The sequence below is a fragment of the Leiobunum rupestre genome, chromosome 1 (assembly GCF_980474605.1).
Source record: "Leiobunum rupestre chromosome 1, qqLeiRupe1.1.hap1, whole genome shotgun sequence".
In the NCBI taxonomy this organism is placed as follows: Eukaryota; Metazoa; Arthropoda; class Arachnida; order Opiliones; family Sclerosomatidae; genus Leiobunum; species Leiobunum rupestre.
In genome coordinates, this window is record NC_143384.1 from 60,888,731 (window position 1) to 60,916,090 (window position 27,360).

A 27,360-nucleotide genomic window follows, 5' to 3' on the forward strand; every position below is an offset into this window, starting at 1 on the left:
AACGAAGTCCAATTTCTCGTGTCCTAACGAAGTCCAATTTCTCGTGTCCTAACGAAGTCCAATTTCTTGTGTCCTAACGAAGTCCAAATTTATCGTGCCCTAACGAAGTCCAAATTTCCCGTGCCCTAACGAAGTCCAATTTCCCGTGCCCTAACGAAGTCCAATTTCTCGTGTCCTAACGAAGTCCAATTTCTCGTGTCCTAACGAAGTCCAATTTCTTGTGTCCTAACGAAGTCCAAATTTCTGGTGCCCTAACGAAGTCCAAATTTATCGTGTCCTAACGAAGTCCAAATTTCTCGTGCCCTAACGAAGTCCAAATTTATCGTGTCCTAACGAAGTCCAAATTTCTGGTGCCCTAACGAAGTCCAAATTTATCGTGTTCTAACGAAGTCCAAATTTATCGTGTTCTAACGAAGTCCAAATTTCTCGTGCCCTAACGAAGTCCAAATTTCTCGTGTCCTAACGAAGTCCAAATTTCGAATTTCTACTGGCGACCTTTGGCTAAGATCAAAGTGTAGCCAATTCCCCGTCCCCTTAGGGTTAAAGACTGTAAATTGCGAGGCACCACTAACGATGTGTCTCGCTGCATTTGTATGCAAAGACACAAAGAACCTTTTTAAATAATTATTTTTTCTAATAGGTCCATTTATTTTGTAAATCGAAGATACGCCGCGGCGCATACTTAATTTTGCCAATAAAAGCAATGAAGCGAATTTGAAACGCGTCATTACGGTCGAGCATTGAAAACGTGCAATGCGAGATTAGATCAAAATTATGTAATTCGGAGAGACAGCGTCTCGAAGCTAACTAGCGAAGCGTCTACTTATTTGCATAAGGGCGGACAAACAGGGCAGAAACCGCTTCTTCCGAACTCATTTACAATTCCATTCATTAAACTCGCGTTGTGTCCTATTATAGAGATTTTGGACTCGGAATTAGGAGCTTAGCGTCGTCGTGGTCGCGTTTGGAAAACAAAAATTGATCCTCTCTTTGTCTCTACCTAATTTGCGCGCGGAGAAGTAATTGCCCGCTATTTTATATAATTACGTGACAATACTTTCAACGGACGAATCGATAGCGTCATCCCCCTCTCTAATCCCTCCCCCCTCCCGGACTCCTCTTGTTAAATAAAGCATTTGACGTGTTTTACATAAGTTTCGAGGTTTGCACGCGAGTCCGTGTTTGGATAGCTGAAGCGATGAATACATCTCGCGGGGTCCTTTCCCGCGATCAAAAATGGCACGCGCCCACCCCGAAATTATTTCACTCTTTGGCGACCTCCTGCGACTCGCTCGAAAGGTCGCCGCCAGCGCCATCTACCGTTTATCCGATTAAATAAAGAACTTTGGAGCGAATGAAGCAGGTGAGAACGATTTTGACAAAGCTTGTTAATAATGAATAACCATCAAAGGGACTTTTCGTGACCGTTCGAATCTTTTTCGGACTTAAAAGGGACTAATTCGATCTTCTTACCAAAGCTTTCGCGAAATTCAACAGAGTCGCGTTTGTACTCCGTGACAAACCCATTAAGATTAGGAGCTCCCTTAACCCAGCTTTGAAATTTTAAAACCTTAATTTAGACCTAATTTAGACATTTGGGGCTCCGAATTCTAGCTTATAAGGGTTATCTTTTACGAGGCGAACCAACTTTCGAAATTGCGAAGTCCGCGTAACGATACGCGGGATATTTAAATTTAATTTATTCCAACAACTAGCGTTTTACTAATTACGTCTAGTCGATACTTTTAAAGCTCCAGAGATTATAGAAGTGCGAAATAAAATAGTACTTTCCTTATAAACGGGAGTATACAACGGAGTATTCCCTCGAGTATTGATTCGTTACTCATGCAAATAAGGAAGCGTTGCTTACATACTTTGGTATAAAATTACATTTCGCAGTTCAAAATACAAATAGAGCGTTCTATAAAATCGGCCCAAAACCAGCTAAACTTTTCATACAGACTATAGAGCTAGTTCAGCTAGACTAACAACGTTTGTTATTCTTTGGTTTAAGAGAATTCGGATTATGTCCTGTCATTATATGTATATTTTAGAGACGTACCTTTAAGGAGTTGTAATAGGGACCCTAGGTGTTGAAGTATGTTTGGGGTTAAGAATATTTTCATGATTTAAGTTTCTTTTTAAACCCGTGGATTTGGGACTAGTATTTTGCTTATTTGCCATCATACATTTATTACAAAAATCATTTAAAATAAGAAAAACGGCGCGGAAAGCCGGAAATTAGTGAAGCCTAGGCTAGCAACTACGCTACTCCTAAAAACCGACTGCTATCAATTTCTTACGGGTTTGCCAGATAAATATTTTTCTCTTACACGAAAAACCAGCCAAACCTTCACCGCCTCCGAACTCAAAGGGGGAAAGCACACAACACCGATTTTATAGAACGCTCTATTGGCTTCTGCGCAGATTTGAAATCGCCTTTGAGCTTGCCACGTTGCGAATTACAAAGTAATCCACGTCCATTTTATGATTTATAAATTAATATACAAAATAAACTACAAAAGGTTCAAACGATGCTCAACAATTTCCCATCGGTATTTTCTTGTTTCATTTTGATATCGTGGGATATTTGAAAAAAAAACGATATTTGGTTCAATTTATCCTCCTAGAAATCCACATTATTGTTTTATTTTTGGTTAATAAAATACGCGAAAAAGTAGATAAGTCCATAATTAAAAGGGATAATATAGCTAAATCCTAAACAAATTTGAAGAAATGAAAAAACTTACTAATAACTCGTACCAATAGGTCTTCGAGCAACGCGAAACTCGGATCAAATAGATCTTCGAGTAATAAACTAAATTAAAAATAAATAAAATAGCCAGAAATTCCAACGGTAGACCGGTTTCGTTCTATTTGCAACTCATCAGTACCGTGCGGGACATCTGGCTGGCGACTATCAAATCGAAAAGAGAAACTAAGCCTAAACATTAAAAATTTCAAAACGCGTTGCATATAGCAACGGAAAGCCGAAAAGGGGGGAGTGTGGTGGAGAATAGTATATACGATAAGTTCAGTTAGAAGAAACCACCTATGGACTGTGAGAAGGATGATAAAATACGCGAAAAAGTAGATAAGTCCATAATGAAAAGGGATAATATAGCTAAATCCTAAACAAATTTGAAGAAATTTAAAAACTTACTAATAACTCGTACCGATAGGTCTTCGAGCAACGCGAAACTCGGATCAAATAGATCTTCGAGTAATAAACTAAATTAAAAATAAATAAAATATATTAAATAAATTATACCATCAGCAAGAAAATATTTATTTATGCTTAGGCAATTTACGCTTTCAATTTTAGAATGACTGATATAGTAAAGCGTATTCTTTTCTAAATGTGACTGAATATCGAAACAGCTCAGTTTCAAGGTATAATTTATATTATTATGTATTTATTTGTTGTGACGATTTTTGAACAAATATTAAAAAAAATTAAATATTATAAAAAAAAAACAAATATAAATTTCCTAATGTACCTCAAAGCAATTAATGCTTCGCTATGGAATTAAGATATGTGACGTAACCTGATTCATGGACCCTTAACCCCTGTAACATTTAGTAATTCTTTCCCGTAAGGTCATTAGGTAATTTGTGAACGTGCCCTAATAGGTCTTCTCAACATTTTCCCTAATTATAAATAAATAAATTTTTGACATAAGTTTATAATTGAATAAGTTCGCTTCTGATTGGTCAAATATGGTCAAATTAAAGTTATTTGAACTAATAGTATGGCGTGCAACAAATTTCTAATTGGAAACAAATCCGTTGAAGGTCATTAAATTTTATTCTAGTAAATTTCCCCATGCACGAGGAATGTTCCATAGAAATTTGAATTACAGTTTTATCATTTTTCGTTTTTAGTGGACACCCTGTATAAAAGTAAATTAACTCATTAATTTCGATTAATTTAATAATACTTTAGATAAAGGTACGTTTATCAACATTATTTCATTTATTAGAAAACAAAAAAATATATATTTTATTACGATAGATGGACGTATCAGTCATTTTCCCAATAAGAAAATATTAACGCGTAACCAAAAGATACTCATAAAGAACCCTAATAGCCTGTTTTTCATTTTTATTTCTCCTCGGAATAGAGCAAACATTAGAGTCTATACATCAAAATGGAGAAAAGAAAGTTGAAAATAAAAGATATCAAATAAAACTTTGCGAGAGATCTTCGACAGCTGGATTAATTTTTAAGAAATGGAAACGTATTCCGCAAAACCCTCTCCCAAAACACAAGGGAGCACATCTTCCATCACGCGTCATTGAAAATTATGATTTTGCCGGCGTAGCGCGGCTGCTGAGGAGGATTGGGGTTGTTCTTCGCGGGGCTTGATGCATTAGGGTCTTGTTGGTGATGACATATTAAGCTAGAGGATCTTTGGGCAAACACGCCCGCTGTCCTCGCTGTCATTAGGTGATTTTATTTTTCCGCTTCATAATTCAGCGTATCTGGACGCCGAAAGAGAAAGTTTAAATCTTAATTCCGTTGACAAGCGTAATGTCCCTTGTGACACATTATTAAAGTCGTTTTATTAACCATTCTTTTCCCCGAGGAAGATTTTGTAAGCTTTGCCAGAAACATGTCAATATGTTCTGGTTGCCAACGAGTAGAAGAAGGGATTGGCGACAAAGCAGCGGCTTCCGGCGCCATATATTTATCACCCAAAAGTCTAATGCGCGGTTGATCATTCAACATTTTCCACACCATTTTTTTTGCGTCGTTCGTGGTAGTATCGGTTGGCGAATAGGATTACAAGCGTTTACTTCTATGAGGGGTCGTTCGTTAATGGAGGAGAGATCTTAAAGGCCCCGTAAACCTCGCTGACACCTAAATTATTATCGATCTGAATGCCGTGAATGAACTTGGCGCTGCGTGTTACTTCAAAGCTGACTAGTTTTTGCATGAGGGTAATTTTTTCGAAAATGGAAAATTGAGGACAATTTTTTTTCTAAAATGGAAACCTGAGGACCATTATTTCTGAAAATGGAAACCCGAGGACAATTCTTTCAAATAATGAAAACCTGGGGACAATTCTTTCAAATAATGAAACCCTGAGGACGATTCTTTCTGAAAATGGAAACCTGAGGACAATTCTTTCTGAAAATGGAAACTTGAGGACAATTCTTTCAAACAATGACAACCTGAGGACAATTCTTTCAAATAATGAAACCCTGAGGACAATTCCTTCTGAAAATGGAAACCTGGGGACAATTCTTTCTGAAAACGGAAACCTGAGGACAATTCTTTCTGAGAATGGAAACCTGGGGACAATTCTTTCTGAAAATGGAAACCTGGGGACAATTATTTTAAAAAAATCTATATTTTGACAGTAGCAGACGATAGATCATAGGCCTGAACATCTTGGCACCGCAGCGCCACCTACTCGTCTCAATAGCATATTATAAACACTATTTTCGTTTTAGAAGGTACTTATTTTCAAATCTAGATGAAGACTCGTTTTCACAGATATTTATCGTCAACAAATGGAACTTACCAACACAGAGCGATCAGTGTTGAGGACAAGCTAGAAGTTTAAGTATACTGCTTCGTCTGTGTGTATGAACCACTTTAAATCGATAAATCATATTTGAACACGCGCTGTAGCTTGTTTTTAACGTAATTAGCTTCCGATATCAGTACACCTGGTTGTAGAAATATTAAATTATGGAACTTCAAGGCCTTATCTATCAACAATAAAAGGGTCATTTTTTGAACAACCATTATTTTTGCAATACCGTAATGCAGCTTTTAGCATAACCATTTCTTTTTTAAGTTCTCCAATTTCAAAACGGGGCTAGTAATAAGATATATCAACGATCGAAAATCGATTCCCCAATCATTTCTTTATTTGAGGAAACAATCAGAAGTATTTAGCAGATAACGTAAAAATGTGCAACCATCCGCCATTCAATAGTAGTCTAATGATAATAAACCGGTATTCAATACTAATCAATTGAAAATTATCGTTATTCAAAAATACATTAATCAACGGTATTCAGTTATAATCAACGATATTCAATAGAAATCTAATGATAGCCAACGGTATTCAATAGTAATCTAATAATAGCCAACGGTATTCAATAGTAATCTAATGATAGCCAACGGTATTCAATAGTAATATGTAATCTAATAATGATAATCAACGGTATTCTAAAGGAATCAAATCAAAGGTATTCAAATAATAGTCAAAGGTATTCAAATTTAATCAAACCATAATCAACGGTGTAATCGCATTATAATCAAAATAAATCAACAGTGTAATCACATTATAATCAAAATAAATCAACAGTGTAATCACATTATAATCAACGGTGTAATCACATTATAATCAACGGTGTAATAATATTATCATCAAAGGTGTTATCATATTATAATCAAAGGTGTTATCATATTATAATCAAAGGTGTTATCATATTATAATCAAAGGTGTTATCATATTATAATTAACGGTATTCAACGGTAATCAAATGATAATCAACTGAGTAATCATATTATAATCAAAGGTGTAATCATATTATAATCAAAGGTGTAAGCATATTATAATCAAAGGTGTTATCATATTATAATCAAAGGTGTTATCATATTATAATCAAAGGTGTAATCATATTATAATCAAAGGTGTAATCATATTATAATCAAAGGTGTAATCATATTATAATCAAAGGTGTAATCATATTATAATCAAAGGTGTAATCATATTATAATCAAAGGTGTAATCATATTATAATCAAAGGTGTAATCATATTATAATCAAAGGTGTAATCATATTATAATCAAAGGTGTAATCATATTATAATCAAAGGTGTTATCATATTATAATCAAAGGTGTAAGCATATTATAATCAAAGGTGTTATCATATTATAATCAAAGGTGTAATCAAATTAGAATCAACGGTATTCAATGGTAGAAAATTAAAACCAACGGTAATGAGCGAATACGTGACGTGGGATAAAATCGAAAATCGCATATTCTAAGTTGTAACTTTCCACAAAGAAAACCTCATTAAAATTACAGTTTTCGTAGCACGTGACCAATTATAAGAGAACTTTAATTGACTTTTTAACGTCCTTAATTATTATTTTAGTTCTCTGTTAATGTCTTTCACTAATTATCCCATTTGGCAAAACTTTAGCTACTGGTAGATTGCTTTCCTCTTTTTGAGTATGGAGGCTCCACAAAATTTGGACAGATTTCAAATAATATATAAAGATGAATGTTTGTTTGTATATATATATATATATATATATTTATTTATATATGTATATATATGTCCCCTATAGGAATCTACATTTTTCAACTTAGGTCGACCACATTTGGTATACACTCTCAGTCTCTCATGGTACCCTGACTGTGGTTTTCGACGGTTTCGTATATGCCTTGGTTATACTTATAGACATAGTTCCCCGGGAATTACTGGTTACCCTAGCCAGTACATATAGTTATGAATGCTAAACCCTACTTATTTTTTTCAAACAAGCCCATTGTGCAAAGTGATTGGTTCTGTTAATACGTTATTTATACTTTTTATAGTATTATTATATTTAAAACAAAATACTCTAGTCTTAGTCGATACGTACGCCGCAAAAGTCTCGCAAATTTGCGGCGTTTTAACGCCGCCGAAAATACGTTTCGGCGTTCTTGTCATATCGACTAATAAGACTATTAACATAGTTTACACGAAAAATAGAAGTTCAGGCTCGCGCTGCTCAGTGCTCACAGTATATTTTCTTTCCCCCAAGTTATAGTAAGAAAAATACTATTTTATTTGGTATTTTTCTTACTATTATTAGTTTCAATAAACTATACAGCCTACTAACAAACAACCTTGGATTAATAATAGTAGTTCCTACCTGGATATATCACTCTAGCCTTCCGTGTGCATTTCCTAAGTGTTTGTTACGGGTTCTGACTTGTAAAAGGCTACGTGTTACGGCAGTTTTAGCAATTATCCGTTAACTTCGCCGAAGCGGCGCTGCTGTCGCAAAAGTCATTTGCTTGTCAGGTTTTCTCCAAGTGATATATCCAGGTAGGAACTACTATTATTAATCCAAGAAACAACTATGAGCAGTGTTGCTTGGAAATTTTGGCGCGAAACCAAGACTATAGTTATCTACAGTAATATCCGGTCCGCTATCTGCAGTGGTAGTGCCTCAGAAGTAGCTCCTTTTATACTTTTACATGTAAATGGCCCTGCGTGGGGTTCCACATTTTAAATTGAGGAGGAGATTTTAGTGCTTCTCAAAATCGATTTTTGGGCCCCCAAAAGGAAATAAAAAGTATAGTTATAGCCTACCCCTGGGGCTACCACTGGTATAAATTATACAAACTTAAAATTTATAATTACGAAGAATTATAAAAAAAATTAAACAATAGTTCTGAAATAATCACTTTATTCTTTAAAAAAATAATATTATTTCAATAGCATGTATTTATTATATTATAATTTGTGGTATTTGTCTAAAATATAAGTTATTAAAGGGAGTAGAACCTTCCTTGTTTGGCAGGGTGCGCCATAGCTTCTCTCTTTTCTCGCTCATGGCGCTATAGTCTAGAACGATAGTTGAAACACCCAATTCTTCTATTAGAGGAACATTTAGTGTTTCCTATTTAGTTTTTATTTTTGAAACGCACCCTTAATTTGCATATAAACAACAATATCCGAGTTATAAATTAATAAGTTTCATTATGGTTTGGATATTTATTCAAATATGATTTCGTAATAATGAGGTACGAGGTTTTAGATTCACGGTAGACGTTCTAGTAGATATGAGAAATTGCTATATTATTAAACCAGTGATACTTAATATGGGATAAATCACTCAAAAACCACTGTACCTCACACTTCATATAACTAGTAGTATGATAAATGTGGGGTGGAATTATATACTACTACAAATTCTTGGCAAGGCTATACTCTCTTTAAACACACATATCTTTAAATTGATAAACCTAAAGGATGAAAATAAATGATTGTTCTGAAATGGTAAATCATCTATTTCATCAAAATCTTAATTTACCATGTTGGCATAACTGGCAAAGTCCTGACCAAAAAATAGGCGCTTTGGCATGTTTGGATGGCCCCCATCCGAACTCCAATTTGTTGGGGCCGTACCCGGCCGTTACGGCTTTAAAATATTCGATATAAGGACCTAAAATGTATGCTAAGTTGAAACGAGTTTTGGTTTTTGTTTCTGGTGGCTGGCTGTTACGATTGTTCATTTACATAACAGCGTATAAACGAATACCATTATAATATATGACATACTCTTTAAGCTATCGAATGACAGAATAATAAAACAACAGTCTATTATCGATGGTATGTTACCATAAAGAAAGGTCTGAGCTCAATACTGAGCTAGTTCCGTCACGAACCTCTTTCGTTGACCTAATCTTAATTTTAAATCCGAGTATATCTGAATAATATATTGGGTTCGATAAAGAAAACCTAAAAATGAAGCCATATTTCTATTTTAAGATCGATACGGAAATATTGGGATAAATCGAAATGCTCCTAAGCCTCGTATACTAACGGCTAAAACGGACCACGAAGACACATTTAAAGTAAAGCAGGGTACACGAAACAAATGTTTGCCTTTAGACAATGCTCACAGCCATACATAAGGCGCGTTTTAGTATTGGTTAAACACTTTTTCATTAACAAATATTTTCAAAATGTTTTAAAATTCTATTCTAACTGTAAGCGTTTTATTTAGCAGTCTAAGTGAGAGCACGCTTAACTGATTTTAGAGAAATTAATTTCACGAACGTATAGATATTCCCGACGTTGTCGTTCAAACTTCTAGAGTGTCTTAACCTCTCTAGTTACTAAGAAATTTGTCTAGAACGTCCACCACACATTTTGTTGGATTTCAGAGTTGAGAGTTCAGACTAAGTCTAATAGGCACTCTGTGCCTTGTTGTCAAGAATAGGACCAGCGCGTGCTTATTTTCTTAAATTCCGTTTTTTTTCTTGCCAGAGGCGTTTATCTTGTTGGGTATGACATCATTTATGCATCACATCGCACATAATTAGTCAGTTATTAATAATAACGCCCGTATAGGTGTAATAATTACCGACTAGAACATAAATCTTAGTTTTAGTCGTTTTCAATGTCAAATGAAAATGAGATAAACCTACTATGAAAACTGGGTTTGGGCAGGAATCCATTACCAAAATTTTACGAAATGATTCAAATTTATCTTTTTTACTATTTTTGATTCCTTAAATCAAACCATTTCCTTCTTCAATCTGATTTGTTGATAATTTTTATTATTTACTACAGGAATCCATACCTCTACTTGGAATGTTTATCGCGGCAGATTTTCGTCTCGATGTGGCTGACGGTTTCTTTGGCGTCACTATGTTAACTTAACAAGCAACAACGTGAGAGGGGAGCGCGCGCAGAGGTCTACTATGAGAACTGGGTTTGGGCTTTAGAATTATTTTAAAACAAGATCTTCTCAATTTCCGATTATGTCACCAGAGGGTCAAAATTAGATTATAACTTTATTACCAAGTATTTCGAAACTTAACATGTCTTTTAAATAATTACTCTTCCATATTTTTGACAGATGTTGTCCTAAATATGTAGAGGCAGTGCCGGAGCGAATATGTTGAAAATATTTAACTCAATCCAAATAATTAATTGTAAAGTTTTCGCTATGGATATCAATGTTTTAAAATCGACTTTAGAGCCTCTGGTGGAGTTGGTGGGAAACGTCTAAGCTCCTCTCCATTAAATAATTTTAACTATCAGCTATAAACTAATCAGACGGTAGTATCTTGTGTCTTAGCCTCTATTATGTCTTAATTTTAATTGTAAAAATTATTTTAATAAATTTTTCAATTCGTGCTTAATGTATTAAATTACTCTATACAATTGTAGCTTACGTATTCCATATTTTCAAATTAGATAAAAATTAATTAAATTAGATGGTACATTTGAAGCTTTCAGTTCACGTTAAGAAGCTTAATTAAGAAATTCAGCGAGACGAAAGAAAAGGATATAAAGAGAATAATTGTATTTGAGTTAGAACTGCCTCTTAAATTTGACGAGTATTCCGGCCACGTACGTTAAATATTGTCCCAAAGAAATCGAAGTAAATCAAGGGTTTATAGCCGCCAAAGAACGATTTAGGCCTATTGTCCGCCGACGTCTTATCCGAGAAGGACCAAGCCTATTGATTTATGTCTAAAAGATTATTTGCCCAACCGACTAACGTTCTAAGAGTAATCCATATCAACAAAAAGAACGTTTGGGAAATAAATGTGTACTTGGACAACTTGCGTGCTATTTAGGTTCGAGAAAAAAGCGTTCGAAAATAATTGAACACCGATTTGGTTTTATACACATAGGTCTACCGTTTTGGTAATAGTGGGGTCGCGTTAACTGTTGGCTCACGTGCCATTAAATGAATTGGCAACCTAAATGGCCAGAGAGGTGTAAAGGTAGTGAATTGCTTTTTAATAAACCACCTTTTGTTATTGACCCTTTGAAATAAACACTTTCTGTGATTGAGGTTAAAATGTGAACCCGCCGAAAAATCCACCAGTAAACAAGTCTACTCCAATATTCAGCGGGTAAAAATTCCCCCCTCCTATGTTGCATGGCGTCGTCTGCTCCCTAGCACGAGGGAAAACGACGTAACAGGCGACGTTATGACGTAGAGGAAGTGAATCTTCACAAGATAGAAGAGAGATAATTTTCACTCTCGAGATTATTCTGGCTTTTAGAATAAGCGAGTTTCAATAATATCGGACGCATGCGCAGTTAGACCAAAAGCAAATGAGGATGGTACTTCGACGTTATACATCACAGTGACCTCAGGGACCTATGACGTCTATTTAGGGTTCCCTTTGTTTGAAAAGTGCCAACCAAATAGTTATTTTTAAAGCCGATAGATGTCGGTGCGCCTTTAGTAACCCACTTATAATTAATAATAATTATAATATTAATAATCAGCTAGGCTAGGAATCCATACCTCTACTGGGTAATGCTTATCCTGCCGTATCGCGTATGGTACGGTCACTCTGACGGTTTTGACCCCGCCTACGAGAGAAAAAAATCCCCTCTGCGCGCGCTCTCCTCTCACGTTGTTGTTTGTTAAGTTAACATAGTGACATCACAAAAGCCGTCAGCTACATCGAGAGGAAAATCTGCCGCAATAAGCATTCCAAGTAGAGGTATGGATTCTTGGCTAGGCTAATACCCTAGTCACCACCCTAGACCCAAATCATCCAGCGACTTGTAATGCCTCTAACCCAGGTGGCCGGGTTACAATGCGTAGGAAGGTGGTGGCAAGCCCTTCAAGACACGCGAGCCAACAGCTCCCTACACTCACTATTATCCTTTAACCTTTACAAGTTTTTATATAAAGAGGAAACCATTTAACCAGTGGGGAGATAACTTTAATACTCTACGCAGGAGTGGTTCCGAGATTTAACCCTGTACCGCAAGCTAGGATCGAACCCAGTAGCGGCGCCAGGATTTTTGGGGAGGTAGGCCAACCATTTGGAGGCCCCCACCACAAATTTTTCAAATCCGTCCACGTGGATTATTTAATTTTTTTGAAGCATGTGGTGAAATTCTTGGGTGAAATGGGTACGCGACGAACAAATTAGAGTTAATTATGAAATTAAACATTACTAAAAACTGAGTGTGTGTTGATCCTTTTTTGTGTACCGATAACACTTAAAAATGAGTGGTTATTTACTTATTTCTACGACTGAATTCCAGTCTATCAATTTACATTCATTCCTTCGGTACTTCGCATGTACATGCCTTATATCAGAACTTAAAACTTTACGAAAATGAATGTACGTAGGTACACTAACGTAAGTTAAGTAAGTTTAAGAACCATTACTTTGTAAAGATAAAATATAAGATACAATTTCGATATAGTAGCGCTCACGAAAAATTAAAACTAAAAAATAAACTACTATCAAAGAAAAGTTGCTCGTACCTTTAAAAGGAATAAAAACAGCAGTGTCGTTAAGCCATTCACTTGCATTGAATATTGGAAAATTAATAAATTAATAAATTATTTCGCAAACAAATTACAGAATTTTTTAATTAAATAATTTGGAGGCCCATATATTATATTTTGGAGGCCCCTTAAGATGACTTTTGGAGGCCCCTACCAAAATTTCAAGTAGGCCCAGGCCTACCCCGGCCTATTGCTGGCGCCGCTACTCGAATAAAAAGTGCTAACCACTCCGCCACCCCACTAAATCATGAGCGAGGGATATAGAAATGTGGAAAATCCTCTCTAGATTTCCGATCACTCCCATTCCTTTGCTTCTGGTATTTGTAACAAATCTCTGAAATTTGGAAAATCAATAGTGACTATTATCTCTCGCTAGAGGCGCTACGGTTCTTCTGACCCTGATTTCATACTAGCTTATTAAATTATATTGCGCTGTAAATTTATACGCAGTCCTCGGTAAATCACGAATGCAGATAACGCGGCACTAAATTTACTTTCGGAGTTAAAACATTCGGTTCATTGCAAGGCTTGTATATGCTCTAACGAAGCTGATTATATTAGCTGATAATTTGAAACGCTGTGGTAGCATATATTTTTACCATAAGTCTATAAAGTTAGGCTATAAGTGTGACTTTGTGGGGAATAATTTTACTGAAAGTATTCTCGGATTAACGTGTTCATTGCCTAGGGACGAAGCAGGAATCCATACCTCTACTTGGAATGTTTATCGCGGCAGATTTTCGTCTCGATGAGGCTGACGGTTTTTTTCACGTCACTATAGCCGCGTTCACACTAGACACTTTGGAACCGTTTTAAAACAGTTTCGAAAGTACAAATTGTAAAATTTTGGTGTCGAATGTATTTATCGTATGGCTATTAATACAGTTGACACTGAAAATGCTCAATTTTAGCTTTCGAAATCGTTTAAAAACGGTTCCAAAGTGTCTAGTGTGAACACGGCTTATGATAACTTAACAAACAACGTGAGAGAGAGAGAGAGCGCGCGCAGAGGGGGTTTTTCTTTTTTCATCGTAGACGGGGCCAAAGCCGTCAGAGTGATCTTACCATACGCGATACGTATAAGCATTCCAAGTAGAAGTATGGATTCCTGGTCGAAGCCAATATAGAATCTGAGTTTGAATAACTTTGATTAAAACTTATGTAAGAATCTTGCTTATGGAACAATATTTCAGACCCATTTTTAATTAATTCATAATGTAGTCGTATACTATGTTGCCATCTACTGCAATAGCGCTGGTCATATGCAATCAGAACTTAATAAAGCAGACGATTGTATCTAAAATCATACTTGCAAATGTGATATTTATGGACCCCAAGGGAACGTCGATATTCTAAGAAGGAATTCTTCTCTTGTGGAGAGTTCTTTGTGAAACGTTTTCTCCCCGTGGGAACTCGCCAAAAAGCGTCAAATGTAAAAAGATTCTTCTAAAGATGGCGACTTACGAGAATGCCACGAACGTTGTAAACTAAGCCTTTGTCAATAAATATTATTTTTACACGATTTCACGATAATATATGAAGGAAGAAAACATTTTATTTATAATTTAAAACAGTGGCGTCACCAGGATTTCAAAACTAGAGGCGCTTAAGCCATAAGCCCTGGTCCGGGGCGTCCCAATGAGTGATATGGGAGAGGGGGGCCCTCTCCAAAAGGTTTGGAAGTTGAAACATCAAGGCCGACTAGGAAAAATGAGGTTTTTGATGAGCTTTTTTAAGGAAGCATTTCGAAGAAACTTTTCTCCAATTGAATTGGAAAACTTCTGAATTTTAGGAGGCGCTTTTCGGAAATTTTAGGTGGCGCTTCAAAAATGTTACAGGTGGCTCAAGCGCCACCTAAAACACCCTAGTGACGCCACTGATTTAAAAGGAAATGTTTCATCGGAAATTAACTAAACATTCGGTTTTCTGTTAAATTAATTTTCATTAACAGAAATATCATACTGTTTATTTTCTTCAGCATCAAAGAAAACTGACTAGAATATTAGCTGCCATTTTTATTAACAATTTCCCCCTTTTTGACCAAGTGAGAATGCTCCTGTGAGAGGGACCTTCAAAATTTTGAGAAGTGAGAATTATCAGTATCGAGGGAAGAATTCTAAGAATTTAGACGCGCCCCATGTCTGAAAGGTGCGTTCGGAAACGGATTATTTAAAGTAGAACAGAATGTACAAATTAGATGTTTCTAAATATATTTGTAAATTTTCTGTAAACAGGGTTGCCACAGTTTTTTCACAATCAAATTCCATGCCTTTTCCAGGTTTTTCGTGACCATCTCCATAGATTTTCCCCGACTTATTTTGGGCCAAGATTTTGTATTTTTTAACCTTTATTTCAGTAAGAGTTTCCTATTTACAACCAAATTAAATTCCCTGACATTTCCCTGATTTTTAGATTAATTTTTTAAAAATTCCCTGACTTTTCCCTGATTTTTAGATTAATTTTTAAAATTCCCTGACTTTTCCCTGATTTTTAGAATTTTTTTTAAAATTCCCTGACTTTTCCCTGATTTTTAGATTAATTTTTAAAATTCCCTGACTTTTCCCTGATTTTTATACCCATATTAAAATTTCCTGACTTTTCCAGGAATTCCAGGTTTTCCAGGTACCGAGGCAGCCCTGGTAAACGTTTTTATATGCATCGACCTAATTTATTCGTATCTTGAGTGTTCTAAGCCAAGCATGAGTGCACAATTGATAAAATGTGAGATCGTCGTTCAATAGCATGTGCAACTTAATTTAATTTTACAGTATTATTTAACTTTATTTTAATTGGTGTAATTATGGCAAGAAGTGATTTGGTCACAGCATCGCTTGAAACCGATTTTCAAGGCGAGTTTCACAAAATATCTTTAATCAAACCCGTCAATCAAACCAACTTAAATTGGGTTTTAACCTTTGTTGTTAATGGGGCTTTATAGTACTTCTATTTGAGATTGGTTAACATAAATTGGAAACCAATCATAAGGATTATTAACAGAAGTATGTCACATATTTTCAGATAAGTATTAATCTTTTAATATTACTAATGTTATTCGTTTACAACTTGTACCTAAGCAGGCTCAGGGGCGTAGGAACTGGGAGGGGCAGGGGTGGCAATGCCCCTCCCTAGGATTTTCCTATGAGGGGCAACTAATGATATTGCCCCCTCCAACTTTTTGGTCAGTTGAAATCTTCAAAAGACTCAAATTCTCATTTTAAAAGCATATAAAGCTTATAGAACCTCAACTGTGTTTAAATTTCAGTCTTTTCCCGCCAATTTACATAGTGTTAAACCTAGGAGCAACAAACACAAGGAGAACGCAGCTAGCCTTTAAACACGCTAACGAAGGGTTGTGTACGAATTTCATTGGACGAGCGTCACGAGCCTTTACGCTGAACGTTTTACGGGCGGGGGGAAGACAATTTCCGAATTTTCCCCTTCCGACGGCAGCAAGCGCTAAAGCGTCTAGCCAATGAAAAAGGTACACAAGAAAATCCACGACTTTTGACGGGTTGCGTTCTCCTTGTGTGGGGTGTTGTGTTTGTTACTCCTAGGTTAAACAGTACACATGCATTCAGAGAAGCTACACTCCATTAAAGATTCAAAAACATTATCCAAACCCCTGTTCGTTTCACTTTGCATCCTCCAACTTTTAGAACGTTCCTAGGCCCCTGCTCCCACTCATTTTCCATAATACGTTTCAAGAGCATAAAAAAACATGTTTTATAAATCAATGAATATCCCTACGCAGTTTAGGATCTATATCTTAAATTTGAAACCATATTTAAATCAAACCAGCGAATTTGAATGTTTCATTTTTATAGCTTAGATGGATACTTATCCAGTATGATATATATTATATACTTCTGGTAAAAGACCTCTGCAATACACCGCATATTTAAGGGCGTTTGATAGTATGTTAATCATTTTCTAGGGTTTTTCCTTCGATAGATTTCTGGTCATAGATTATGGAAAGTATTTAAACCCCCGCGAAGATTGGCACGCGCATCCAAATTAACGCCGATATTAATTGGCCCTTCTTGTCCATCATTGTTAACGCACCTGTAGAGTTGACGTTTCGCAGATAATTAGGCTTTCATAACTGCCCAAAGGCATCATTAACTGCACACTCGCGAAGCGGAGATGATGACGTAACGATTACAACGGCTTCTCAAATCTTAAGCTGATGGCCGTCTAAAGTATTTACAAGCGTAAGAAAATACATTTTTCTTAACAGATGTTAATTTATAAATTTTGGAATTTACCACAATTTCTTTTCCCCCTTTAGTCACACTTCTTTGTTACACACATAAAAAAGGGACTATAAATTTCAGTGGCCAACAAATTAAAGGTTACTAATTCAAATTTCTTTGACAGGGTTTTAGCTTTCACCTCGCAGCAAGAGGAGCGGTGTTCGATCCCAGCTTGTGGAACTGGGTGGAAACTCTGAACCATTCCTTCTGCGATAACTTTGCAAGTTCTCTCCTTGTCTGTTAAAGTTATTTAACTTCAAGAATTTTGGTTTCCTCTTTTAAAGGGGCTGGAAAGTGGGGTTTTGAAATCGTCTAGTGACGTGGTATCTCCAAAAAAATTCGGACCCTGCTTTATTTCCTTTTTTCCCCGCTTGAGGAATTTGGCTCTGACGGAGATGTTTTGAAAATAGTGAGGAGCGACTCGAGAGAGACTAGTGACAGGTATTCATACGCGAACTAAGATATTCGGGCCTTCGTTTACGTCTTCGTGAACTTGAGAAAAAGTAGTTCTACGCGCCAAATTTCGTTAATGACGTCACGGATGACGTTTTTCAAAACCCCACTTTCCAGCCCCTTTAATAAAAACTTGCGGAGGTTTTAAAGCAATAGTCCGCCGCGACACCTGGTGAGAAATCGGTGAGACAGAAGACGCGAAAGATTTGTTGCGCACGCGCGGCGCGTTCCAGATATACGAGACCTAAGCCTAAATTACGTGATTTCAAAAGTTAGGATAGTTCGCAAATCGCTCACTAAGGTGCTGCTGGTGCTCGCGATACACCTTAAGATGGCGGCGAAAATTCAAACCCAAAGACATTATTTTGCGTTTCAACTTTTTAGGCCAAAAACTATTTTTTCAAGACAAAATAAGGTATGTGTAAGTATATTGAACGTCTTGTTGATCTTTTGATATGCAAATAAGGCGATATTTGGTTTTAAAAGTCGCTTGATGACTTAGGCCTAAGGTGGTGCCTTGGGTATTAGCCTAGCTGATTATTTTTTATTCTGGTCGTTAATTCTTCTAAGTAGATAATGTTTTATTTTAAGAGTTCAATAAAGAATTTTTATATAACAAAGTCATTCTCTCTAACGTATAAATAATGTAAAAATAAATACTTTTTTGTTTAATGGAGAACCTGAAAAACTGGCGTTTCCTTTTTGAAAGTTACAATGTTTCTTAGGAGTACAAGGGTTTATTGGCTTATTAAAGCCCAAACAAAAGGCTAGTACTTCACCTCAAGAATATCAGAAAAAATTGGAAATGAAAGAAAAGTCTGACAACATAGGCAAAATAAGTTAGAGCAGAAGTTAATCGAATTTATTGTTATTCGCTTTAAACATGTATTTTGTTACGGTAGTATTACAAATGACAGTAAGCATTTACGTTTTGAAGTGTGTCAAAACGTGAAACGAGAATAGAAACGTTAATAACCATAATAATCATTACACATTTCTGTGATATTTTTAACTATGTGTGTTTAGTATTAGTATTGAGTAAATTATTAAAACAATATAAAAAGTTTGTTAAAAATGTTATCTCAAGTGAAGTAACGTAACGTTTACTTTCTGATCTGATAAAAATTTAAAATTCGGTTTAGCAAAACAGAAGAATTTTTGTTTTGATTCGGTTTACTGTGCACCGGCTAATTGCTTTCTGCCGTTGGTTTTAAAAATGGCTTCATCTTATGGTGATAAACAGGTTTAAAAATATCTATAAAATAGCAGTTCACCTTTGAGGTTCAAAACACTACATCGGAAAAATAAGCTTTATATATTTAAGCAATATTTTAATTATTTCCACTTATGAAGAATTAAATAGTTTATACGATATTTAGCGTTGCTCTGAAATGTACCCTTTAATTAAAATGACCGTGTTACAGTGCGCAGGGGGTGGTGCAAGCCACGCGAGCCAACAGCTCCCAGCATTTCCTATAACCGTTAACCTCAGCAAGTTTCAATGGTAGGGGATACTGAAGAACTCAATGGAAAACCCTTTAACCAGTGGGGTAAGAAATTGCAAAACTCAACGCGGAAGGAATTGAAATACCCCTACATTTTACATCATTAGTCGGATAAAGTATTTACCGGTGATACTCCGTACCATAAGTGTATAATATTAATACATAAGTGTGACACTTCCTATTCTTCACACGCAAAAGTTTTACTGAGAGCTATTCACAAGACAGATTGCTTTACGGGCTTCGCCGCCGTTTTGCGTCCGCTTGCTTAAGCGTCACACGTAGCATTTGGAACAACATTATAGATTTATCTGGCGCCTGTTGGAAATTGTACTTTAAGCCTACAAAGATGCATGTTTTATTTCCATAGCCTATATTGAAATTAGGCGAAATTCTATCCCTTTATCACATCATAAATATCTATAATTTGGGATAAAATACCTTAAGTAATAATCAGCTAAGTTAATACCCAAGGCACCAAGTCCTCTAGCGACTTTTAAAGCCATTAATTCAGGTGGTCGGGTTACAATGCGTAGGAGGGTGGTGGCAAACCCTTCATGCCACGCGAACCAATAGCTCTCCACACTAACTATTTCCGTTAACCTCTACAAGTTTTTACGGTAATGGGAAACAGAAGAACTCTGGGAAAACCCCTTTAACCAGTGAGGAGAGAACTTGCAAACTCAACGCAGAAGGAGTGGTTCCGAGTTTTCACCCAGTGCCACAAACTGGGATCGAACCGACACCTCTTGCTGCAAAGGGGAAAGTGCAAACCACTCCACCACCCCACTTATATTCATGACTTCATCGAAAATTGATTAAGAACATAAAAATTAATGATCGAAATTAATGATGCTGAACTATCCCGGACCTAGCTAACTGAGACTGAAACATGAACTTACATTTACATTTACTAATTTCCAGGCGCCGGAACTGATTTCGAAATTAGAGACACGCCCTCTTTCCGGAGCGAAATGTAACCCTTTAAATAATTTCATTTCGGCGGAGTACCTTAGATGCGTATAAATTCTAATACAGATGGCGCTACGATAATATCACGGAAATCACGCCGAGAAGGTTGTATAATTTGTAAGTGAATAATAATACGATTCGCGGAAGTTCAGTTACCGTAGCGCCATCTACTATCATAATAGAGAACTGCTTAGTATGCGGTGCTTATAATCTAGTTTCTACAAATCCTTACTAATCTTTGCTTTCGGAAACTTGCCTTAGGTGGCGCTACGATATATACTGACGACGCGTATTGCACGTTTAATTTTTCAGAAAAATATCTTCACAACTTCCTTAATTACCCTGGAATCGAGACATAAAACTTGGGTGCGTTCAGCAACGCTCATCAAAAACATCGATGAGAAATGTACGATTTATCGCGTTTCCGATTTGACGTCACGATGGGTAACCGATTCTCATCAAAAAAACTTCTCTTATGTCTTATCTTTAGCTGGCGGAGGAGTTGAAATTATAAAACTGTAACTGTTTTAATCAACAATTCTACTGGTTTGGTCAAAGGCCTATCATTTAATTGGAATGCCTCAGCAACTGCAATGGTCGTTTTCGCTTTTTTAATAGAAGACTGCAACAATAAAGAATATTGTCGTCAACAAATTCGTCATTTACCAACTCATTAATTATTGAAATTAATATTTTTCACTTCCACTGATTTTTGGGCCCCGTAACATTTATCGCCGCCATCTTTAAAAACCGCGCTGACTAGAAATAACAGCGTTCAGTAACTTCCTACGTCACTATATGACGACAAGCAAACATCAACTAAAAACCGATTTTTCCTAGATTTGCGTAATGTAGATTTTGTTCGTAAAAATAAAAAATATTATATTTTTACTAGAGCTCATCGACTGGTGGATTTGTTTCTGCTAAGACGACGAAATTATATAATAAAACACAATAGTTTTAATTTCGTCTGCTAGCCAGACGAAAATCCTGCATTGTATGAGCTTCTCTCAATGACCGCTAGGTAGATCTTTGTAAACTGAAAAAGCTACTTTAAAATATATCATTTATATGCATCATTTTTATATTATGATGTGGTAGGCTTTATTTTCCGGGTTTGAAATTTCCAAATTGCTCCATTAAATCTTTATTTCCCTTATGGCTGAAATTTGAGTATTTTCTTCCACTTACGGAATTGTGCTTGTGGTATTTGGTTTTAGTTTAATACCGTTTATGGTTTGCTTATTTTTAGCCCGTATGTGTAAGACGCCGGCGGTTGGTAGCCATAGAGACTTCAGAGTCGTCTGCTTCATAAAGGGATAATTTTACTTTTATACTGAAATATGACGAACCGCATTACGTTAATAGAATTAAACTAGGGATTTCACCAACTAGAATTTCTCTGAATTACCTTCATTACAAGGTTCGTTGGTGTAAAATAATAAAGATATTTACGTTTATGTAACTGTCAAGTGTCAAATAATGTGGCAAAAAGTGGTAAATACCGACATGGCGAAAAATACTTTACTGGCTAATATGCCAATTAGTGGCATCATAAATAACATAATAACAATAAGTATGACACTTCCTATTGCTTTAATGCTAATTTTCTAACCGAACCTTTTTTCGGCACTGATACTCTCCTCAAGCTGTGACTTGGACTCGCGACTTACCGTTTTGGATGACTACTTTTTGATAAAAATTTAAGCCTAATATCGGAGAGCACGTTCTGGAGTCGCGAGGGGCGTTGGCTTTGTTTCGAAGCCCGCGTGCCAATCACGCGTGATAAATAAAAAACATGAGCTCGTGGCGCCGAGAAAAACTTTTTTAATTTTTATAATTTTAGCCTATTATTCCGCCTATCAATTGGAAACCAGATATTTCGGCTTAATTGTCATACTTATTGTTATTTTGTTACTTATGGTGGCATATAATAAAAATAATCAAACATACCAAAGAAAAAATATATTTGTGCCAAATATACTGTTGCCAGGTTTTGGGCTAGACAATAAATTATAGCCCAATCTAGTTATTACTTTTGCTACTTTTGAACGATTTCCCCTGAGTTTAAATTCGTCTGCTATCTTTAGGGTGTTTTTAAAAAAATGTTTAAACTGTTGAATTTGCAATATTAAATACTTTTGATGATAATAAACGTTTGTGAAATAAACTGGTAATTACTTATTTACTTCATTTAATTATTTATTATCAGCCACTATTTGTAACTTTTTGCCACTGACATGGACTTTATTCTAAAAAGTGACATTTAGGTAACACTGCACAGAACACCTCATTTTAATTATTTCCAAATAAGTGTATATGATTAAGAATTACGTCCCTTTATAGAAAAATACTGCCCTTTGAAGCTACTTTTTCTGGAGCTTTTGTCCCATTGGGTCGGTGCCCATTGGGTCGATTCTCATTCAATCGAATCCCATTCGACCGACTAGCGCGACTGTCCCATTCGACCGACATTTTGTTTGCTCACAAGTGAAAGCATGAAACCTAACCTAACCTAACCTAACCTAATCTAACCTAACCTAACCTAATCTAACCTAACCTAACCTTACCTAACCTAACCTATATTAGTCCATAATTAAAAGGGATAAAAAAATAAACCCTAAATAAATATGAAGATATTTAAAAACTTACAAATAACTCGTACCAATAGGTCTTCGAGCAAACAAAAAGACGCGAATCTCGAATCAAATAGATCTTCTTAGGGCTTAGCTATTTTATCCCTTTTAATTATGGACTAATCTACTTATTCGCGTATTTCACCATCCTTTGCACAGTTCATAGGTGGTTGCTTCTAACTTAACCTAACCTAAACTTACCTAACCTAACCTAACCTAACCTAACCTAACCCAACCTAACCCAACCTAACCTAACCTTACATAACCTAACCCTTTCCGAATAAATGGGATTCGACCCAATTGGATTGCAAAATTAGAATTCGAACAATTGGGAAAGTATATTTTTTGATTCTATCCATTGGGAATTCGAGCCAATAGGATTCTATCCAACGGAAATATAGCTTTCTGGGTATACCACTACTGGACGCACAACTGGTCAAAGCTGTTGTTGGAGCTCTGTTTGCATGATACATTTCTAGCTAATGTACTCAATGTTTCAAGTAATTCCTTCTGTAGTCGCAATTTCGAAATGGACGATAGGAACCCAATAATAGCGTGCTTCATTCCGGTTATTGGTTTTTCTCTCAATGTCGCGTGCTAAAACTATTTCTTTTAACGTTTTTAGCGAACAAATCTGAGACACAAGATCGGGCAAAACAAAGAAAGTCGAATTTATTGGAATTTCCCTTCGTGAGACCGACAATTTCTTAGTACCATAAGGATTTCGCCAGAAATATTAATAAGGCCTTGATTCTTAATAGCGCGTCTTCTGTATAATATAGTAATAATAAGAAACTAGACTTATAAATTTGCCGGGAAATCAGTCTAGACAGTCATTTTTGCCACTCGAGTTGCTACAGTAAAAGCTAAGCTCTATAATTATTAAAATTAGTCCAAATTCATAACGTCCACTTTTTAAAATTATTCTCGATAATTATTATGTAAAGATTTTTATATGCAGGGGAGGGTTTCCGGGTGCAACTCCCCTGCGCTTTGGCTGTATTAAAATTTAACCAGGTATTTTACATAGTTTGAACCCTTCCCCTGAGAGATTTTGTGGTACGCCAATGGATCTCCATATAAATATACCGATATCAAAGATTAAAGATGACATAAGAATTCGATCTTTTGTAGTTCCGGATCATAAGAGCACAAGCAGATTCGATTCAGACAAGAAATTATTTGTTTCAGACGTTACCGGTTTGAGCATCTTGGTGAAACAATTTTGAGTCTCAACATTCTTACCCTTGAAATAAATTATAGTATGTTAAACAAACTAATTGCAATATAAGAGCAAAAGGTTGAGAAGGCCATATTTTGAATATGCCGTACTGGTGTTACAAGATTTAAATATTAAGCCTAACCCATAAATTTAAATCTTGTATGTGATTTTACTTTTATTGAAAACACTGTTTTCTCAACCATTCGGTCTAATATTTCGAACGTTGGTAACTTTTAAACGGAAATAAGTGTCATCCATGATAATTCAGATGATTAAATCTGATTAAAATGATTATATCCTGATTGAAACGATTAAATCGTGATTAGTATGATTCAATCGTGGTTAGATATTAAAGTGAGAATCAAATACAATTGCGATAGAACCATCAATTTTAATAATTAATATTAAATTATCGTACTTTAGTTTTGATTTTAATTATAAAATCTCGATTCGACCGATTATATTTATTAAATCGTGATTAAAATGATTAAATCGTGATTAAAATGATTAAATCTGTTTAAAATGATTAAATCTGATTAAATCTGATTAAAATGATTAAATCCTGAATGAAACGATTAAATCGTGATTAGTATAATGAAATCTCGTTTAAATCGTGATGAGATTTTCTAATATCGATTAATTTTTTTAATCCGGATTACCCTGATTTAACCACGAATACCCTGATTTAATCATTTTACTATGATTAAGACGCTCCCAAGATAGAAGTGACCTGCCCCTCACGAAAACGTTACGAACTAGAACTAGTACCTTCGAATCTTTCTAGCTACAATTGCACAAAAATACAACGTAACGATTCCGCGTAGGTTTTAGATAATCACCGTTAGTCTGAAGACGCGAAAATAGAGCCACATTTACGAGGGAGAAAACTAAAATGCATTCCGGAAAATACCAAAGTTAAACGAAATTGGCCGACCTTTTCGGCCGAAGACCCGCGTTATTTACCAGATTGAAGTTTAGTTTTTATCCACCAAAATGTTAAAGGTTTTACGCCGTCTTTCAAAAGATGAAACTATGTCTCAAATCTTAACCGCATCTGGTCTTGTCTTTTAACGTTTGAGATTTTACGCCGTCTTTCAAAAGGCTAGACCATGTTTCAAATCTTAAACATATCCTAACCTTCTTACGCCTAAAATGTTTAATGCGTCTTAATTTTAGGCCACTTAAATATTAACATGAATTTATTTTATTATAATTCATTATATTTTTGTTTAATTATGAAATTCAACTAAGAAATTAATAATTAAGAATTTTTTTTAGGATCATAAATTTTTATATTTAAAAACCTAATTGGTATCATAAAAACCAAAAACTAAAAACCATTAGAAATATTTCAAATTGAAAACAAAATATTCTTTGATTTCATCATGGTTATATTATCAGAATTTTTCGTTGTAGTAACAAAAGAGTAAAGTTAATTTTTAATCGGGGCGGAGCAAACTTTGGTTTCAATGGAAATACATTTTCCTAAATTACCAAAAATACAGTTTCCAATAAAAATGGGAAATAATGAATCGAGTATTGTAACTCGTATAATGTGTTCTTGACACGCGCAGATATATGAAAACCATCGTAGTTATGAAACTTCGAATACATCATTTTTCATAAAAAAAATTTAATGAATATAAAAATTATAATTATTTACCTTTTTTGCAGTGCTTTGTAGAGTACCCGATATCTTAACGAGTGAAGATTTATTTGTAATTAGTTCAGTTATAAAAGTCTATTAATACGGGATAGACTAGTAGCCGAAACCCGCACTGACCAAACTGGAAAATTGCGTTTTTTTTAAAATCGAATCAGTGGATTAAAACTGCCCAACTTTAGATATATTCTCTTGATAAGTTCGTTCTTTCAGTCGAAGAAGTCGACGAATTACACCAACTACTTTCGCAGGAAAAAGAAGCCCAAGTTAGAACTCTTTTATTCCGCGTAAGAGCCTTCTTAGCGGGAGAGAGTTTTCGTAGAAGGGACAGTCCAGAGTGAGAAGAGTATAATGTTGGAAGAGCAGAAAGAAGACCGCCAGAAAGCGAGTGAGAGGCAGAGAAGATGCGAGCGCGGAAGACGCGGCACAGAAAACACGTCCAGGCACGCCCGACGCGAGTGAATGGCCCGACTGGCTGGAATAGCGTTTTATAGGAAAGGGGGCCGCCAGATCGACAAATAAGGTTGCCGGGGAACGATCGCGCCGCCACCAGCGATCCTAGTGGGGGAAACTGGCAAATTCGAAACTAAACTGGTAAGAGTTTCCAGCAAACGAGATAAGGCGAGGAAGGTATCGATTTGGAACCTTCTCCCCTTTTTGCGCGCTTTCGTCTTGTTCTTGTTCTTCTTCTCGGGGCCAATGACAAATACATTTCTTTTATTGGAAATTAAAATCACGTGCTGCCAAATGAAATCCACGCCGACGATCGACGAATATACCAAATCCGCTGCGCTTCGATTCTTCGCGGCATATTGCGGCTCTAGAGAAGTTCCGAGGACGACAGAGTTCGGTACCAGGGCTGGACATAAGGCACTAGGCAAGGCATTTGACTACTAAAATAAATGCTCGGACTACTAAAATCAATTGAAATCTGGGGGGCTCACTAGTCAATTTGACTAGTGAAAAATTCACCTAAATATTAATAAATAATGGTATTTGGCGTATCATAAATTCATCATTCACCAATCCCATTTTATTTAATAAAAAGTTCTGATCGACCAAAGTCCCGCAACTTAAGTTATAATGAATTACTATTTTAATTCTGATGGGTAAAGCCAAATGTTGGACGTCCTTCTTGTTTTTAGACCCCCATTTTACCCCTACTAGTCAGGGACTACTAAAATAAATTAAGATAGGAGGCTCACTAGTCCGGCTGACTACTGAAAAAATATCCTTATGTCCAGCCCTGACCCGTACTACTTGGTTGCTCCGGAAGCCTTTAAGCGGACGCAAAAGCTTAATCATCTTCCTGAATTTTTGTGCGTGCACTTCTGAACAATTTCGCAACTATGACAACGGAGTACGTTAACTGATTGTCGATTCACAAATATGCCCAACTGCAATAGACCAAGCCCTTCGCGAAGACCAGATCAAAGGGCTAACCACTTCGAGGGGCCCGGCGTCCGAAAAAATACCGTACACTTTGAAGAAAAATGATTTTAGCAATCTGGAACTCAACCTGAAAACCCCGAAGTCCCGCGTAAATCAATTTAAAAATCTCGAAATTAGCCTAAAATACCCGAAATCCAGTGACGGGCATGTTTTAAATTCAAACTCAGCTCACAAGTCGCTCAT

General features: G+C 35.9%; 1 protein-coding gene across 1 annotated transcript in view; it reads right to left on the reverse strand.

Annotated features, from left to right (window-relative positions):
- LOC149963463 (protein O-mannosyl-transferase Tmtc3-like) overlaps positions 1–25,904 on the reverse strand; it is a 146,670-nt gene extending 120,766 nt beyond the window's left edge. The window contains exon 1 of the mRNA XM_090180503.1: positions 25,726–25,904. The gene's annotated coding sequence lies outside the window, so the exon portion shown is untranslated. The remainder of the gene's footprint in view (positions 1–25,725) is intronic.
- Positions 25,905–27,360: the final 1,456 nt, after the last annotated feature.